The sequence below is a fragment of the Mirounga leonina genome, unplaced genomic scaffold (genome assembly GCF_011800145.1).
Source record: "Mirounga leonina isolate KUSES-001 unplaced genomic scaffold, KU_Mleo_1.0 Mir_357, whole genome shotgun sequence".
Classification (NCBI taxonomy): domain Eukaryota; kingdom Metazoa; phylum Chordata; class Mammalia; order Carnivora; family Phocidae; genus Mirounga; species Mirounga leonina.
This window is the reverse complement of record NW_023270702.1, coordinates 525,704-532,053: the sequence shown is the minus strand read 5'-3', so window position 1 is coordinate 532,053 and position 6,350 is coordinate 525,704. Positions and strand designations below refer to the sequence as shown.

Here is a 6,350-nt window from a genome sequence, read left to right as displayed (position 1 = left end):
AAAATGGCTGCTCTCTCCAAATTTTTACCAACAGGAGGGACGGACAAAAGTGGGGGTGAGAAAGGACATGTCTTTCCATTTTAAAGACGCTTCCTGGAAGTTGCCATCAGTAGTTCTGCTTAAATTTCACTGGACAAAACTTAGCCACAAAAGAGCTGAGCAATGTAGTCCTTTTTTCCAAGTAGTCATGTGCAAGCTTAAACTGAGGGCTTTTATTACTGCCTTCTGCCTCCCTGTGTAGCCTTCCCTTGCTCTGTGCTCAGTGCTCACTCCCACACCCTGAGCTCTGAAGCATGGTCCTGCTCCCAGTGCCTTGAACAGATCAGCTCCTGCCAACAGAAAGTCTTTGCATGTGCTCTTCTTCTCTGGGTCACTTTCCCCAGCCCCACAGCCCACCCTCCTTATCTATTTAATTCCTGTTTATCCTCCGGAACTCAATCAGCACTCCCAGTCCCAAACAGGGTCAAGGGTGCCACCACCTGATCTCAGAGGAGCATATGTTTCTCATCTATAGCACTTACCACAGTTACATTTTGACATTTCCTTGTGTGGTTATTTGATTCCTGATTATCTCCTCCTTTAAACAGTAAGCCAGCTCATCTATCATTCACAGCTGTGTCCCCAGTATCCCCTGTATTCCTTGCTTAATATCTGTGTTTAGAAGATGTCCAATAAATATGAGTTATACCATTTAAATTCTGTGCTTCACAAACATGGTGCAAATTTCCCTGAAAAAAAAATCTATTTATGATAAATACAACATATATGACTCATTATAAATTTTTCTTCCATTTCATCTGCCAAATAATAAAATAAAATATAAACTTTTCCTTCTTCATAGTCTGGAAAGTCTGAAGGGGTTTTTTGGGGGGGTGGGATTTCTTGTATTGGTGAACTTAGGGGTGGGAGAGTAGAGGAAGAGGGTTTGTTTCATTTCTGTCTTTAAGTCTTCCCAATAGTTCCAGGATCCGGGTGTTTTTTCCTCCCAAATTTATGTGTGGCGAGCCTTACATTTTTGTACTGATCCACCCTAGAATATATTTCTTAAATACACTCTAATCAGAGCAGCAGCCTTGCTTTAATATTTGAGCCAATCTGACCTAATTTTAGTAATATAGAAAACAGTTTCGGTGCTATAACTTGAGCAGTCCCCTATCAACAGCTTTATTGAAAAATTTCCTGCTGTGTAATTCACCAGCACTCACTGTTTTGGGGAGGTGATGGAATTGGGGTTTGTTCGGGGGATCAGAATTACACAACTCCCAACACTAATCTTTTACTGGAACTGAGTCACATCCTTCTGTATCCTCTTTGTGTAGAAATAGCCATGAATAATAAAATAATTATGGGAGAGAGAAAAAAGAATCAAGAGCCAACTATACTTGCAGTGTTTTCCAATTGTGGCCTTCTACATGATTCTATTGTTATATTACCTTGAATCACATGTTGTTCTTTTTTTTTTATTTTTTTTATTTTTTTATTTTTTTTTTTGAGAGAGAGAGTGCGTGAGCATGAGAGAGGGAGTGGAGTGGGCAGGGGAAAGGGGCAGAGGGAGAGAGAGAATCTTAGGCTTGACATGGGGCTCGATCTCAAGACCCTGAGATCATGACCTGAGCCGAAATCAAGAGTCTGTCACTTACCCGTCTGAGACACCCAGGTGCCCTGAATCATATATTGTTCTTAATAATGATAAAATGATAATAGCGGCTAATATTTATGGAGCAGTTACCATATGCCAGGCAGAGCATCAACATAAAGCATTAGAGAATAGTTGGTTAACCTAATATTATAAAACCAAATACGCTAGAGCACCCTATATTTGAAATTAACTGTGTCTGGCAGTATATGTATATATAAATAGTACACAAATCCCCTACCCGAGAATTGGGTACAATTCCTAAGACTCTAGCTTCACCTCTTTTCCTTCCACATCCAAGTCTTGGATACGCTTCCATGGATACCCTTCCTTCTCACTTGGGTTTCAAAGTCGTAAAACAAAGTTTAATTATATGCACACAGAAGCCAAATAATAACATTGAGACCTAAAGAAATGACCAAGGCAGACACTTTTATACTTTTTAGACAAAGAAACATAAATCCGTGAGGAATTGACAGAACAAAGAAAATTTGTGTTCAAGAGCTTCAATTATTAGTAAGGAGTTCTAAACAGAATTTGGGCTGGAGGCTAGAGTCGTAAATTAGTAAAAGTAACAGGATTTGTTTAGATAGGCTTCTTTGGCCCTGAATTCCCCACCTCTGACAAAATGGACATCCCCCTACCTCGCGGTGTAGGGAGGGTACGTTTCCCATGGGACATTTATTTCCCACTCTTTGGAGCCAAAACCAGGAGTGGTCCGAGTGTTCTTGCACTGGCTGTTTCTTAAGTAACTTTAAATCAAAATAATAACTATGCCAAAGTGGCACATTTGGGGAGCAGCCTCCCCTGTACCCCCGCAGTACCTCTTTAGGCTCTTAGAGATTCATTTCTTAGGTGTGTTTCCCCTACCAAAGGATAGTTAGGTGAGAATCTAATACATTGATAAGCAACCCACAGACTGCAAGCTTCATGCAGCCCACTTGGTTTTGTGACACTGTCCCTAATGTAACTCCAGGAGCAACACATGGGAATATTAAAATTGACAAATGATATCCCCCCATATATACACATTCATAAAATCTTCTCCATGTTTTCTCTTGCTTCCAGGCCTCTACACTTTCTGTTCCCTCTATCTGAAACCCACTGCCTCCTTTTCCCCGGCAAATTCTGAACCACCCATTAGATCTCAACTTTCACATCTCTCTAAATCCAAATATCCAATGGATCCTCTCACTATGTAGCTTTTATCATGCTATATCACACAGATGCTATTCGTTTGTCTTTATTGCTCAATGGACTATATGTTTCAGAACAGTGAGGATCATGTCTTCCATTTGCTTATTTTATTTCTTGCAGAAAACGCAGGTAAGATAAATATCTGTTGACGATGTATATAAACATATTGACTATTTATCACAGCTCTGGCAATGACCAAGGACATATGTCTTCAACACTGCTTCGTGACCAGCTGTAAGTTGCCCAGTTCTTGAACATAAACTGCACCAGATTCTTTTGCTTTCATTGCAAAAACAACAGCTGTTCAACCACGTGAATATAAACAGACCCATCCAACTACCCCATCACAAAATAAATGAACACTTCAGGATTCCTCGCCATCAAATGTATCTCCAATAAGTCGCCAGTTAGAAGGACTGATAAAATTATGGAAGACTATTTAATGTGAGAACTTATTTAAATATTTGAATATATTGATGATGTTTCTAAAATGCTCAACACTTGCAATGGTTCCCTAATATCCGTAGAATAAAAATCCATATATCTGAGGCAGGCATTCAAGGCAACCGCAACCTTGCTCCCTCCTACCTTCCCAGCCCTTTCTTCCTAACTCATCACACAGTCTATACTCTAGGCAAATGGATTTGTTTTTCTCCATATAAGCCCAAAATGTGCAATCTTTTGCATCATAATGGTAATAACAGACCCTCAGGGAGTCTATCAGGTGCCAGGCCCTCTTCCACGTGCTTTACATATGTTAAATCAATCTTTATAACAACACTATTTGGTAGGTATTATTATGATCCTCATTTTAGAGATGAGGAGCCTGAGGCACGTTGCTTAAGGTCAAAGGATTAGTACGCAGCAAAGCCTGGATATGAGGTGTCTAACCCTGTGTCTCTCGCCATCCAGCAGACTAGCCCAGGCTCGTTCCCAGAGGGTAGCCAATTTCCAAGAGCGAGTGATGGCACAAAGGTCCTGCTGAGGTCTAGGCTCAGAACTGACACAGTATCATACCCACCGCATTCTATTAGGCAAAGCGAGTCATAATGCCAGCTCATATTCCAAGGGAGGAGAAATATTCTGTTTATTGAAAAGAGAACAGCAAAGTCACATGTGGATACAGGGAAGGAAATAATGGCAATCAATTCACAAGTGCTCTACCACACATGGCCAAAACTAGCTGTCAAGAAGGGTGAGAGAGGGGCGCCTGGGTGGCTCAGATGGTTAAGCGTCTGCCTTCGGCTCAGGTCATGATCCCAGGGTCCTGGGATCGAGTCCCACATCCGGCTCCCGGCTCAGCGGGGAGCCTGCTTCTCCCTCTGACCTTCTCCCCTCTCGTGCTGTTTCTCTCTCGCTCGCTCTCTAAAAAAAAAATAAATAAAATCTTAAAAAAAAAAAAAAAGGAAGGGTGAGAGAGTCTTCAAATGGCAGCCATAAGCTCATGAGTAGGAAGAACAGATTAAGTGGGAACAAATTAGCAAGCAGTCTGTAAGGGTTTTTTTTTATTATTATTATTTCAGCTATATTTTATTTCTTCAAATTTATTTATCAGGAGTGACTGAAGTAAAAAATATAATTGAGTCCCATCATCATGGAAATGGCTTTAAGGTAAAACTGGTAGATGAATATCACTGCTTCCCATTTTCAACCAGTAACAATTGCCACTTATAAACAGCCAACAGTCTATCCAGAATGCTTAAGACAGGGGGTCCTGGGTGGCTCAGTCGGTTAAGCGTCCAACCCATGATTTCAGCTCAGGTCATGATCTCAGGGTTGTGGGATCGAGCCCCACGTCGGGCTTCCTGCTCAGCGTGGAGCCTGCTTAAGATTTTCTCTCTCCCTCTGCTCCTCCCCCACCCATTTGCATGCATGCTTTCTCTCTCTCAAATAAATAAATAAATCTTAAAAAAAAAAAAAAAGAATGCTTAAGATATGTTATATAATACAACCTGCCTGTTCACAAGGGGAACATCTAGGCAATAACTTACGTGAACTTCTTGATGTCATCATACAAAACAAGCACAAAATCACCACGCGTGCCTCTGAGAACATTGGACCACGCACCCTTGAAAAGAGCTTTGGTTCCTTCATCACAAGCAACCTTCCTCCAGCAGCCAAGCGTGCCTGCCTACGCGGTGTCAGTTCCTTTGCACCCTGACTGCATAGTGACCAACAGTGTCAAATGGATAGGAGGTCAACCCAGCAACCACTGTGACGGACTGTGCGATCATCCAGCGGATAAAGATGTGAGTATTCTTGGGATCTGGAAGCATTCCCTTTGCAGTGTCATAGATACTGAAGTAAGCAGCTCGGTAGATGATAATGCCCTGCACAGACACATTAAAGCCTTGGTACAGGCCTTTCATCCCATCAGACTTGTAGATCTTAGCCAGGCAGTCATCGAGGCCTCATAATTCCCTTTTAGCTCCAACTTTGCCCACATCAGCTACTAGGCAGGTACGGGCAAAATCAAAAGGGTACACAAGACCCAAGGATGTGGCCCCAGCGGCACCACCTGACTCCAGATTCCCTGCAAAGTAGCACCAAAACTGGGTTCTCTTGTCCACACCACCCAGGAAGCTCTGCTTGTATTTATCTTTGAAGGCAAAGGTGAGAACCTGGGTGGGAAAGCATCTGATGACACTGGCTAGGTTACCAGGCCAGAAGGACAGGACTCCCTGCTCCCTGGGGATGCGAAGCCCTTGTATTGCTTCTCTGCAGTGATTTGCTTGCAGGCATGCTGTACCTGAAGCAGCAGCTTGACCCAATGGATGGGTGCAACCACGGTCTTGGAGATGGCCATGGCCTCTCCACCCGCCAGCAAGTCCTTGGCAAGGGACACAGCAGCATCTATCATGGTGAAAGGAGAAAGGAGGCAGGCAACTGTGGAGCAGTCTGTAAAGATTTCAATTGTCCCCTAAATCTAATCAGAATCACTACAGAATAGTTTTGGAGGACTTGACAATTTGATTACAAAATTTATGCAGAAAAGCAAATGGCTTTTCTAGATAAGAAGGGCCAAGACAATGCTAAAGAAGAGCAAGATGGGGACACTTGTCCTTGCAGATGTCAAGACCACTGGAGCAGGCCGGAGACGAGAAACAACCTCACGCATACAGGAAAGCTCCGTTATAAAGGAGCATGTATTACGTATCTGTGGAAAACTAAAGACTCAGTGGACGGCAAACCCAGAAAAACTTTAGAAGACAATATCGAGTATCTTTACAATGTGGGAGAAAGGAAGGAGCTCTTAGGCAAGACTCTCGAAATCAGCAAAGCAGGAGGGCAGGAAGGCCACATTTTACCATACTAAACTGTGGGCCTTCTGTTCACCAGAAGACACTATAAAGAACACGACAAGACAAGCCAGTGTGGAAATGGAACAGATAAATGGTGGATAAATGAGTGGAATAGAACAGCAAGGCAGAAATCATTCAAACTGGCCACAAGCTGCAAACTGAGAGAATATTTGCAATATAAGCTATCAATAAAAGATGGTTATCTAGAATTTATG

At 42.4% G+C, this 6,350-nt stretch overlaps 1 pseudogene; it reads right to left on the bottom strand.

Annotated features, from left to right (window-relative positions):
* Window positions 1-4,820: 4,820 nt before the first annotated feature.
* Window positions 4,821-5,693, bottom strand: LOC118027005 (annotated as a pseudogene).
* Between the last annotated feature and the right edge of the window lie 657 nt (window positions 5,694-6,350).